Source organism: Amblyraja radiata, chromosome 3 (assembly GCF_010909765.2).
Source record: "Amblyraja radiata isolate CabotCenter1 chromosome 3, sAmbRad1.1.pri, whole genome shotgun sequence".
Lineage (NCBI taxonomy): Eukaryota > Metazoa > Chordata > Chondrichthyes > Rajiformes > Rajidae > Amblyraja > Amblyraja radiata.
The window spans coordinates 62,845,425-62,858,266 of NC_045958.1; positions in this window are offsets into that span (position 1 = coordinate 62,845,425).

The following is a 12,842-nucleotide window of genomic DNA, read 5'->3' on the forward strand; positions in this document are numbered from 1 at the left end:
AATTTGATGTGCCATTGAAATAATACTTTTGTTGTGTTAATTAGATAATTGTATATAATTGACTTTATTAAAGTATATGTTTGACTTTAGAGATAAAGCATAGAAACAGAACCTTCGGCCCACTGAAACCGCACCGACCAGCGATCACCCCGTACACTAGCATTATCCTGCACAACTTACAAAGCCAAAGCCAATTAACCTACAAACCTGTACGTCTTTGGAGTGTGAGAGGAAACCGGAGCACCCGTAGTCGGGGTCGAACCCGGGTCTTTGGTGATGTAAGGCAGCAACTCTACCACTGTGCCACTGTACTGCCCCAGTGAAGAACCTCCCCTGTCAGTATTACAGATCTGCTTTAATGTGAATTTAGACAAGCTATGCGAGAGACAGTTGTACAATTTAATGTTTCATTTATCTAGATATGGATTGATGGAAAGACCAAACTTGGTAACCGATTTGGATTAATCCTTGAGAAGATGTTCTTGGGCCACTCACCCAAACCACTACAGTCTCTTTAGGGAAGTTAATGCTGTTGGGTCAGAGGTTCCACGAATTAGAGTAGCTCTTACCCATACACTATTCTATCCAACACAACAGGGGCAATTTACAGAAACCGGAGCACCCGGAGAAAACTCACATGGTCACAAGGGGAACGTACAAACCCCGTATAGACAGCGCCCGTAGTCAGGATCGAAACTAAGGCAGAAACTCTACCGCTGCGCTACTGTGCCACCCATGTGGTTGCAGATATAGTTTGAATTATAAAGGAGCTGCAAATTTAATTGGACATTTCCTTTTTTTTCTGTAAGTGTAACTGCAAAGACCAAACGTTGAAGTGAGTCATTCTTTAGCCCTCCTGTACGAACCCCATTTACCACTGTAACAGATCGGTGGCAGACACCACCACTGGTACATCTGGATAACAAGGACAAGCTGTTGCATCTCCTGCATCACATTCATTGACTACAACGTGCTCTCAACAAAATGATTCTGACCAAATTAATTTACAAACTTCTGGACCTTGAACTCAGCATGCCCCTCAACAACTGTATTTTCGGCTTCCAGACACAAATATCACATTCAGTTAGGTAGATGATAAAATATCCTCCATACTAATTCTCAACACCAGTGCCCCACAAAGCTGTGTTCTCAGCTCCTTATGATATTCCCCATACACTTACAACCATGTGACCAAATACAGCTCTAACTTTGATTATAAGTTTGTATGTGACATCACCATAGTAGGCCAGATCTTAAACAATGACGAGGTGGAGTACAGGAAGGAGATAGAGAGCTTGGTGATGTCGTGCCAAGACGACAACCTTTCACGCAATGTCATCAAAATGAAGGAGCTTGTCATCAAAATGAAGGAGCTAGTCATCCACTTCAGACAGTAGGGTGGTGTACACCTCCCCTTCTACGTAAACAGTGCTATAGTGAAGATGGTGCAGAACCTCAAGTTCCCAGGCATAAATATAGACAATTTGTCGCAGTCCAATTAGCCAAGAAAGCATATTAACATCTCTACTTCCTCAGAAGATGAATGAAATTCGGCATATTCAAATGACGATTGCCAAATTCTTTTGCTGCACCATAAATACATCAAGCAACTTTGTTTGGCAGATAGACACAAAATGCTGGAGTAACTCACAGTCAAGTTTCTGGTTGAGACCCTTCTTCAGGCTGAGAATCAGGGGAAAGGGAAACGAGAGATATAGACCGTGATAAAGAGAGCTATAGAACAAATGAAAGAAAGATATGCAACAAAGTGACAATGATCAAGGAAACGGTCCATTGTTGGCTGTGGGCTCGGTGATAATGAGTTATACCTACAATGAAAGTCACCAAGACGACAGTGAAACTAGTACAGCAACTAGGGTTGGGGGAGGGATGGAGAGAGAGGGAATGCAAGGGTTACTTGAAGTTAGTGAAATCAATATTAATACCGCTGGGTTGTAAGCTGCCCAAGTGAAATATGAGGAGTTCCTCAAATTTGCATTTGGCCTCAGTCTGCCAATGGAGGAGGCCCAGTACAGAAAGGTAAGTCTGAGAATGGGACGGGGAATTAAAGTGTTTGGCAACCGGGAGATCACATAGGCAAGGCGGACTTTACGAAGTAGTTCAGCGAAATAATCGCCCAGTCTATGTTTGGTCTCGCTGATGTGCAAGAGTCCACACCTGGAACAATGGGTACAGTAATGAGGTTGGAGGAGGTGCCTAACCTAGAAGGACTGTCAGGGTCCCTGGACAGAGTCGAGGGAGAAGGCATAAGGACTGGTGTTGCATCTCCTGTAGTAGTTGGGGAAGGTACCTGGGGAGGGGGTGGTTTGAGTGGAAAGAATTGAGTTAACCATGGAATTGTGGAGGGAATGGTCACTGCAGAAAGCAGAAAGGGGTGGAGATGGGAAGATGTGAGATGGGAAGATGTGGGATCCCATTGGATGTGGCGAAAATGTCAGAGGATTATCTGTTGTATGTGATTACTGATGAGATGAAAGGTGAAGACTGGGGGGGAGGGCGATTAAGACCGGAGCTGTGGGGTACCGAGGAGACGCATGTGAGGACATCACCTGCAATAGAAAAGAGGATACCCCGTTCCCTAATGAATGAGGTAATCACAGATGCCCTGGTATGGAACACCGTATTTTGGGCACAGATGCGGTGTAGACTGAGGAATTAGTAGGGAATAGTCTGCAGGAGGAAGGGTGAGAAGAAGTGTAGTCTAGATAGTTGTTGGAGTCAGTAGGTTTATAATAGACTACACTTATTCCCACATTGCCACAGAAGGTTGTGGTGGAAGGACAATATTTGGGCTGGAGGTTTAGTAGAGTTCCACAGGGATCTGTGCTAGGACCTATGCTGTTTGTGATATATTTAAATGATTTGGACCTAAACATAGATGGGTTGATCAGCATGTTTACAATTGACACCAAGATTGCTGTGGGTGCAGAAAGCTGTCAAAGTATACAGTGCATTCAGAAAGTATTCAGACCCCTTCACTTTTTCCACATTTTGTTATGTTACACCCTTATTCTAAAATAAGATTCGTTTTTTTCATTCATCATGAAATTCATTTTTTTAAATCATCAATCTACACACAATACTCCATAATAAAAAAGCGTGTTTAGAAATGTTTGCAAAGTAATTAAAATAAATAACTGAAATATCACATTTACATAAGTATTCAGACCCTTTACTCAGTACTTTGTTGAGGCACTTTTAGCAGAGATTACAGCCTCACGTCTTCTTGGGTATGATGCTACAAGCACGGCACACCTGTATTTGCATAATTTCTCCAATTCTTCTCTGCAGATCCTGTCAAGGGAGCGTCGATGCACAGCTATTTTGAGGTTCCTCCAGAGATGTTCGATCGGATTCTGGCTGGGCCACTCAAGGACATTTGCAGACTTGTCACAAAGCCACTCCTGCATTGTCTTGGCTGTGTGCTTAGGGTTGTTGTCCTGTTGGAAGGTGAACCTCCACCCCAGTCTGATCCAAAACACTCTGGAGCAAGTTTTCATCAAGGATTTCTGTAATTTGCTCCCTTCATCTTTCCCTCGATTCTGACTAGTCTCCCAGTTCCTGCTGCTGAAAAACATTCCCACAGCATGATGCTGCCACCACCATGCTTCACCGTAGGTATGGTATTGGTCAGGTGATGAGCGGTGCCTGGTTTCCTCCAGACTGACGCTTGGCATTCAGGCCAAAGAGTCCATTCTTGGTTTCATCAGACCGGAGAATCTTGTTTCTCATGCCTTTTGGCAACGCCAAGTGGGCTGTCATGTGCCTTTTACTGAGGAGTGGCTTCCGTCTGGCCACTCTACCATAAAGGCCTGGCTGGTGGAGTGCTCCAGATATAGTTGTCCTTCTGGAAGGTTCTCCTATCCACAGAGGAACTCCGGAGCTCTGTCAGAGTGACCATTAGGTTCTTGGTCACCTCCCTGACTAATTCCCTTCTCCCCCGCCTGCAATGCTGCAGAAATTGTTTTATACTCTTCCCCAGATCTGTGTCCCGACACAATCCTGTCTCGGAGCTGTACAAACAATTCCTTCCTCTTCATGGACGTGAGTCTTGATTTTTGCTCTAACATGCACTGTCAACTGTGGGACCTTATATAAACAGGTGTGTGCCTTTCCAAATCATGTTCAATCAATTTAATTTACCACTGGTGGATTTTCAAGTTATAACAAAATCTCAAGGATAATCAATGGAAACAGGATGAACCTCAGCTCAAATTTGAGTGTCAGGAAGGATATGAATATTTATGTAAATGTGATATTTCAGTTATTTCTTTTTAATTACTTAGCTAAGTTTAAAATAACTGGTAGCATTAGCAGATTGTTTTGATTGTGTGCTGGAAGTAGTTCTAGAATCCACTCAAGGATGCTGGAAGCAGAAATTGTTGTCATTTAAAAAGTATTTTGCTGCAGCTTGCAAATCCATAGATTGAATGCTGGAAGTCATGTGATGCTGGGAAAGCACCTTGGATCCACAGACTACAGCATAGGAGTGCTGCAAGGCTGCGTACTCTCCCCTCTCCTCTACTCTACACCAATACTGCACCTCCACTGAATCCTTTGTCAAGCTTCTCAAGTTTGTGGACGACACAACCCTGATTGGACTGATCCAGGATGGGGAGGAATCTGCCCAGACAGGAAGTGAGACAGCTGGCGTCCTGGTGCCATGACAACAACCTATAGCTCAATGCTCTTAAGACAGTGGACTTTAGGAGAGCTCCCCCTCCCCTCATCCCACTCACCATCAACAACACCACAGTCCCATCTGTGGAGTCTTTTAAGTTCATGGAAACCATCATCTCCAAGGACCTTAATTGGGGGGCCACCATGGACTCCACAGTCAAAAAGGCACAACAGAGGATGTACTTCCTGCGGGAGCTGAGGAAGCACGATCTGCCACAGGCAATGATGATCCAATTCTATACAGCCATCATAGAGTCTGCCCTCACCTTCTCCATCATGGTCAGGTTTGGTTCAGCCAGCAAGCACGACATCCGGAGGCTGCAGTGAATCATCCGATCAGCTGAGGTTATTGGCTGCAACCTTCCCTCCATTGACGAACTGTACACTGCAAGGGCCGGAAGCGAGCTGGTAAGATCATCTCTGACCCCTCTCACCCTGGCCTCAAATGTTTTGAATAACTTACCTCTGGAAGGCAACTCCGGACTGTCAAAGCTGCCACAGCCAGACATAAAAAGTTTTTTTTCCACGAGTAGTAGCTCTACTCAATAACCAAAAATCTGTAGATTCCTTTTGCTCTGGTATTTTATTTAATTCACATGTTTAATCAATAATGTTTTATTAATGTTTAATGTGTAATTCCTGTCACTGTATGTCATGTTGTCACCTGTAGGCAGAGCACCAAGGCAAATTCCTTGTATGTAAATATACTTGGCCAATAAACGTATTCATTCATTCATTCAAAATAGGATTAGGTTAGGCAAACAAAAGATGACCTTACATGCTGCTCAATTTACTGTTAGAATTGGAATCCATTTTAAAATTCATCTATCAGATACGATTTTATTCAGATGTGAAGTTGACGGTGCTAATAAGACCAGTATTTTTGTGCATGTCCATTATTTTCCTTATAGGCAGAGCTGAGTTGCCACTTTGAACCACTGCTGTATTGCAGCACTTCCATTAAAATGGAATGGTTTGCTGGGTCAGCTCAGATTAGCCAAAGGTCAACCATATTGTTGTGGGCCTGGAATCATATTGGTTAGATAACATAGAACATTACTTTCCCCCTGAATTACATCACAAAATTACATGAGCTTTTAAACAACATTCCAGGCACCTTCACAAACTGTTGATCAAGAGTCAAGAATTAAAACATAATTGTTTCATTATCATATGCACTAGGAATAGAAAAATGAAAATCTTATTCGCTGCAGCTTTATAGGCATTAAACACCATAGAAACATACAACATATGAATAAGACAAATAAATACAAATTATCAGTTATACTAGGTAACCAGACCATAATAGTTCAAGCCAAGGTATATTGTGCAACATTTATACAAAGTCTAAAATGGTCTGATGCTGAGGCAAGATTGTGGTTAGGGCTGTGCAGGGTGATTCAATTGCCTGATACTCCTTTCCAATGGTAGCAGCAAGATGAAAACATGGACAGGATCTTTATGATATTATCTACCTTCTTGAATCAGAGCTTCCTGTACTCTTTTGTTGGTGAGGTCAATACCCATTATGGACTGACCGATTTTCACCATTTCTGCAGCCTCTTAAGTTTTTGGGCATTGGAATTACTGAACCAGGCCATGTTGTGTAGGTACACAAAAATGCTGGAGAAACTCAGCATCTATGGAGCGAAGGAAATAGGCAACGTTTCGGGCTGAAACCCTTCTTCACGCTCGCCACTGTACACCTGTAGAAGTTCAGTGGAGAATCCGGTGACAGGCCAAATTCAGTTCTCAGAGGAAGTAGAGGCATTGGTTATCTTTTTTCACGAAACATTTTTTTATCCTAAATATAGGAAATTTCTGTAGAAATGTGTTTTGAGATTTACTGTATAAATGAATTTATTTTATGCAATGCACACATACCACGGTTAGTTTGTTTGTCTTGAGAGTACCTATTTGATTTACTGGAAATTTTTTCTAAAATTAAGTACTGACCTCAACAATAAGACTTCCATGACTGATTAATTTACTGAAACAGGACTGATCTTCACCTCACTACATTAGATAAGAATTTTAGTAGATGGTTAAAACTAGCAAAAAATATCCCTGTCATTAGTGGACAACGGAAAACCTAAGTATGAGTTGAGGAAGATTATTTGCAGATTTCAGCTTTGAGCACAGCTTCAGCAGAAACATAAAAAAAAAAAAAATGCTGAAAATCCAAAAATCAACTGCATATGCTGGATCAACACTTAGCTGGGCAAACAACTGTGGCAAGAGAAACAGTAAGTATTTTTGGTTAAAGGCCATTGAAGAAAACGACAACTTCATCTCTCTGCTTTACTAAAAGCTTAGTAAAACCTGGCCCTTTAAAAATGATCTAATTGATGGTTGTGTACTGCGCTGGAGCTGGATCTACCGTCCGCGTTGAAACCACAAGCTGGATCGACCGACCGTGCACACACACAAACACATCGCAAAGACGGGGGCCAGGGAAAGCAGGGGAGCGCTGTCTGAAATTCACACCCACGATGAAGAGGAAGGTAAACGGCTGCCAGTGTACGGTAAGTCCTTTAGAGGGGGGGGGGGGGGGGGGGAGGAGGAGAGAAGGGGAGACAAGGGGGGGGGGGGAAGGAGTGGACACTTTTAAGAAGTACTAGACCAAGTGCAGGCCCGTTGGGTCTATTCTTCCAACGCCCGGTTGCGGTGGGGAGGGGCGGCATGCGGCGTCGCACGCACTAACCACCCCCACACACACGCTAACTACCCCCCCGATATATTAATATTAAGAGGGGGAGGGGGTAGAGAGAGGGCAGAGAGAGAATGGGGAGAGGCAGAGACAGAAGGGCAAGAGACAGAGGGAGAGAGGGAGAAGGGGAGGAAGTAGAGGGGCTGAGGGGGGGCAGGGGAGAGGGAGGGGGAGAAGGTGGGGGGGGGAGAAGAAGGGGGGGGGAAGAAGGGAGGGTGGAGAGGGGTAAGTGGTGGAGAGTCGCGCGCCCATTACTCTGGATCTTTGGTCCACAGCACAGCGGGAGGCAAAAAAATGACTGAGTGAGGGGGGGAGGTGGAAAGTGCGCCTGCGCGTTGAGCATCTGCTTTAATCGAGTGCGGGGGGGGGGGGGGGCGGTGCCGCGCCAAGGACATTGTGACGTCCGCATCTGCCGCAACGGTTTGATTTTTTTTAAAAGTCTGTTTTGTAAACAGCTATTAAAAATCTGGGGAAATAATTGATCCAATTTAGGGAGGAGTCAATTTCCAAAATCGTAAGTTAAATCACCACCGAAATATGCAAAAATCTCAGCGTATTGTGTCTGGTCTTCGAGAAAATACGTTCCAAAGGCAAAATGCCATACCCCCACACACAGAGTTTTAATAGATACTAGACCAAGTGCAGACCCGTTGGGTCTGTTCCCCCAACGTGCGTTTGCGGGAAGGGGGGGGGGGGCAGCATGTGGCGTCACAAACACTAACTACCCCCTTGATATTATATTAATTTGCTCCTTTTACCCCATAACAGCCCTATCTACTATCGCATAGCCCCAACTCGCAAGTGCTTCTAGAGAGGGAGGGGGTGGAGAGTGAGGGCAGACAAAGAGAAGGGCAAGAGACAGAGGGAGGTGGAGATGGAGGGTGGGCCAGAGGTGGGGGGAAGGGAGGGGGATAGATGGGGGGAAGGGAGGGGGTGGAGGGGAGGGAGAGAGTAGATAGAGTGGGGAAGGAAGGGGTGAGCGGTAGGGAGATGGATAGGGGGGAAGAGTAGGGAGGAGGGAGTGGGTGGAGAGAGAAGGGGAAGGGGCGGGAGATGAGGGGGAGAGAGAGAGGATAGAGGGGGAAGAGTAGGGAAGGGGAGAGGCAGGGGGAGGAGTGGGTGGAGAGAGAAGGGGAAGGGGCAGGTGGAGAGCCTCGGTAGCTCTCGCGTGACGATTCCCCGTGTCCCTGCGATCAACGGAGGAATTGCAGGTTTCCCAGAGGGAGTAATGGCCGCCAGTCCACCTTCTCACCGCGTGCCCCGCGCAACAATAACTGCGGCCGCCATGTTCTACCATCGGGTGGGGGAGACGGAGTGGATTCAGAAGCAAGCCGGTGACCGGCTGTAACCTGCTGTGACCTCCCGATCTGCAGAACGCTCGTTCTTTCCAAAGATCCCATAGCGGATCTTTGGTTTTCTGCGCATTTTGAGAACGGGGCGGGCATGGGTGTCCAGCTGCGGGAGGCGTGGCGCGAGCGTACTTTGTGCTGGGCGCGGGGCTTTAGTCCACAGCGGCGGGCGGCGCCTGGAGGCAGGTGGGCCTGGATTGATCGGCATGTGGACATTGTGACGTCAGCAGCTCACGCGGCGATTTGATTTTTTTTAAAGTGAGATTGTGATCAATTTTATTCAAAATCTGGGTGAATAATTGACCAAGGAGTGGATTTCTGAACATAAGATAAATCCCTACCGAAATTGTAAAAATCTCGTTTTTGCATCAGGTTTTCGAGGAAATACGTTTCAACGGCAATATGCCGTACACCCACGCACACAGTTTTAAAAGTATACTAGACCAAGTGCAGACCCGTTGGGTATGTTTTCCCAACGGCGTTTTGCGGAGGACGGGGTGAGAAGAGGGGAGGGAGGGAGGAGGAGGAAACGGGATAGATTTGGGAGGGAAAGGAGAGCGGGGTAGGGGGTGTGAGATGGGGAGAGAGATGTGGGGGAGGGGGGATGGGGAAGAGGGAGGGAGGGGGAGAGGTGGGGAGAGAGGGGAAAGAGTGGGGAGGGAGAGTGGAGGGGAAGGGGGAGAGAAGTGGTAGAGTGGGGAGGGAGGAGGGGTAGGGGAGTGATGGAAGAGGGACAGAGGGATAGGGGGCGGGGGGAGAGAGAGGGAAGGGGGTGGGGTTAGAGAGGAAGGGGGGTGGGGAGAGAGGGATGGGAGAGGGGCGAGGAGAGAGGGAGAGAAGTGGAAGAGTGGGGAGGGAGGGGTAGCGGGAGTGGTAGAAGAGGGACGGGGGTGGTTGGAAGAGGGACAGAGGCGAAGGGGTGGGGGAGAGGGGTGGGGGAGGGAGAGGCGTCGGGTAAGGGGATAGAAGTGGGGAGGGAGGGGTAGTGAAAGAGGGACAGAGGGGTAGGGGTAAGGGGGTGGGGTAGAGAGGGAAGGGGGGTGGGGGAGAGAGGGATGGGTGGGAGAGGGAGAGGGGTGATGAGAGGGAAACATAGAAGCATGGAAATTAAGTGCAAGAGTAGGCCATTCGGCCCTTCGAGCCTGCACCACCATTCAATATGATCATGGCTGATCATCCAACTCAGTATCCTGTACCTGCTTTCTCTCCATACCCCCTGATCCCTTTAGCCACAAGGGCCACATCTAACTCCGCCTTAAATTTAGCCAATGAACTGACCTCAACTACCTTCTGTGGCAGAGAGTTCCAGAGACTCACCACTATCTGTGTGAAAAATGTTTTCCTCATCTCAGTACTAAAGGATTTCCCCTTTATCCTTAAACTGTGACCCGCTTGTCCTGGACTTCCCCAACATCGGGAACAATCTTCCTGCATCAGACAAATGCAATTCAGGACTTTTCTATTCACAAGCAAAGTCAGAATGACGGTTAGTGAAGAATTCGAATAATCGCTGGAGCGTTCAGATGGTGCGCGCGACTCCTGCACCAAAGGGGGGGGAGCGTGTGTCGTCACACACAAAGATCTTATAGCGGAGATTTCCGCTATAAGTACTTTGGTCACACACTATGCTCGCGCCTCCACAAACAGATGAGCGTCTTCTTGAATGGAGAGCGCGTGGCCGCCTCCACAAACAGTCACACACACTGTGGACCTGCCGCCACTAAAAATATTTTGTGTGGAAGGGGAGGAGGAGGGTGGAGAGGGAGAGGGAGGGGGAGAAGAGGATGGGGGAGAGAGGTGAAGGGGGGGGTGGAGGGGTTGGAGCGGGCGTGCATGAGTCGAGAGAAGAGAGAAGGGCAGAGAGAGAGGCTGGTTCAACAACAAAAAACCTGGATAAACTCAGCGGGTGCAGCAGCATCTGTGGACCGAAGGAAACGGGCAACGTTTTTGGCCGAAACCCCTTCTTCCGGGTTTCGCTCCATAGATGCTGCCGCACCCGCTGAGTTTATCCAGCTTTTTTTATGTCTACCTTCGATTTTCCAGCATCTGTAATTCCTTCTTAGACAGAGACTGTGCACGGTAAGGGAATGAGGAGGGAGAGTGGGAAGAGTGTGGAGGGAGGGGGGGAGGGTGGGATGGGAGGGGGAGAGGGGTGGGGGGAGAGAGAAGTGGAAGAGTGGGGAGGGAGGAGAGGGGTAGGGGGAGTGATGGAAGAGGGACAGAGGGATAGGGGGCGGGGGGGGGGGAGAGAGGGAAGGGGGTGGGGTAGAGAGGGAAGGGGGGTGGGGAGAGAGGGATGGGAGAGGGGTGAGGAGAGAGGGAGAGAAGTGGAAGAGTGGGGAGGGAGGGAGGGAGGGGTAGCGGGAGTGGTAGAAGAGGGACGGGGGTGGTTGGAAGAGGGACAGAGGCGAAGGGGTGGGGGAGAGGGGTGGGGGAGGGAGAGGCGTCGGGTAAGGGGATAGAAGTGGGGAGGGAGGGGTAGTGAAAGAGGGACAGAGGGGTAGGGGTAAGGGGGTGGGGTAGAGAGGGAAGGGGGGTGGGGGAGAGAGGGATGGGTGGGAGAGGGAGAGGGGTGATGAGGGAAACATAGAAGCATGGAAATTAAGTGCAAGAGTAGGCCATTCGGCCCTTCGAGCCTGCACCACCATTCAATATGATCATGGCTGATCATCCAACTCAGTATCCTGTACCTGCTTTCTCTCCATACCCCCTGATCCCTTTAGCCACAAGGGCCACATCTAACTCCGCCTTAAATTTAGCCAATGAACTGACCTCAACTACCTTCTGTGGCAGAGTTCCAGAGACTCACCACTATCTGTGTGAAAAATGTTTTCCTCATCTCAGTACTAAAGGATTTCCCCTTTATCCTTAAACTGTGACCCGCTTGTCCTGGACTTCCCCAACATCGGGAACAATCTTCCTGCATCAGACAAATGCAATTCAGGACTTTTCTATTCACAAGCAAAGTCAGAATGACGGTTAGTGAAGAATTCGAATAATCGCTGGAGCGTTCAGATGGTGCGCGCGACTCCTGCACCAAAGGGGGGGGAGCGTGTGTCGTCACACACAAAGATCTTATAGCGGAGATCTCCGCTATAAGATCTTTGGTCACACACTATGCTCGCGCCTCCACAAACAGATGAGCGTCTTCTTGAATGGAGAGCGCGTGGCCGCCTCCACAAACAGTCACACACACTGTGGACCTGCCGCCACTAAAAATATTTTGTGTGGAAGGGGAGGAGGAGGGTGGAGAGGGAGAGGGAGGGGGGAGAAGAGGATGGGGGAGAGAGGTGAAGGGGGGGGTGGAGGGGTTGGAGCGGGCGTGCATGAGTCGAGAGAAGAGAGAAGGGCAGAGAGAGAGGCTGGTTCAACAACAAAAAACCTGGATAAACTCAGCGGGTGCAGCAGCATCTGTGGACCGAAGGAAACGGGCAACGTTTTTGGCCGAAACCCCTTCTTCCGGGTTTCGCTCCATAGATGCTGCCGCACCCGCTGAGTTTATCCAGCTTTTTTTATGTCTACCTTCGATTTTCCAGCATCTGTAATTCCTTCTTAGACAGAGACTGTGCACGGTAAGGGAATGAGGAGGGAGAGTGGGAAGAGTGTGGAGGGAGGGGGGGGGGTGGGATGGGAGGGGGAGAGGGGTGGGGGGAGAGAGAAGTGGAAGAGTGGGGAGGGAGCGAGGGAGGGGCAGAGGGGTAGCAGGAGTGGTGAAAGAGGGACAGGGGGAGTGGTGGACCCCTAAAGAATTTTGTAAGTTTCTATAAGATACGCCCTCAATCTTCTTAAATCTAGCGAGTACAAACCGAGTCTGGGGCTGATTCTATGGGTGAGATGCCAGTATTTTTTTTAATATTTGGTGGGGGGGTGGGAGGATTTGATTAAAAATGTGTACATAGACACGACGAAATGTAATCAGGAGTTTCTATAAGATCCCCCCCAAATCTTGTGAAATCTGGCGAGTACAAGCCGAGTCTATCCAGTCTTTCTTCATATGAAAGTCCTGACATTCAAGTAATCAGTCTGGTGAACCTTCTCTGTACTCCCTCTATGGCAACAATGTATTTGAGCATTGGGCATTG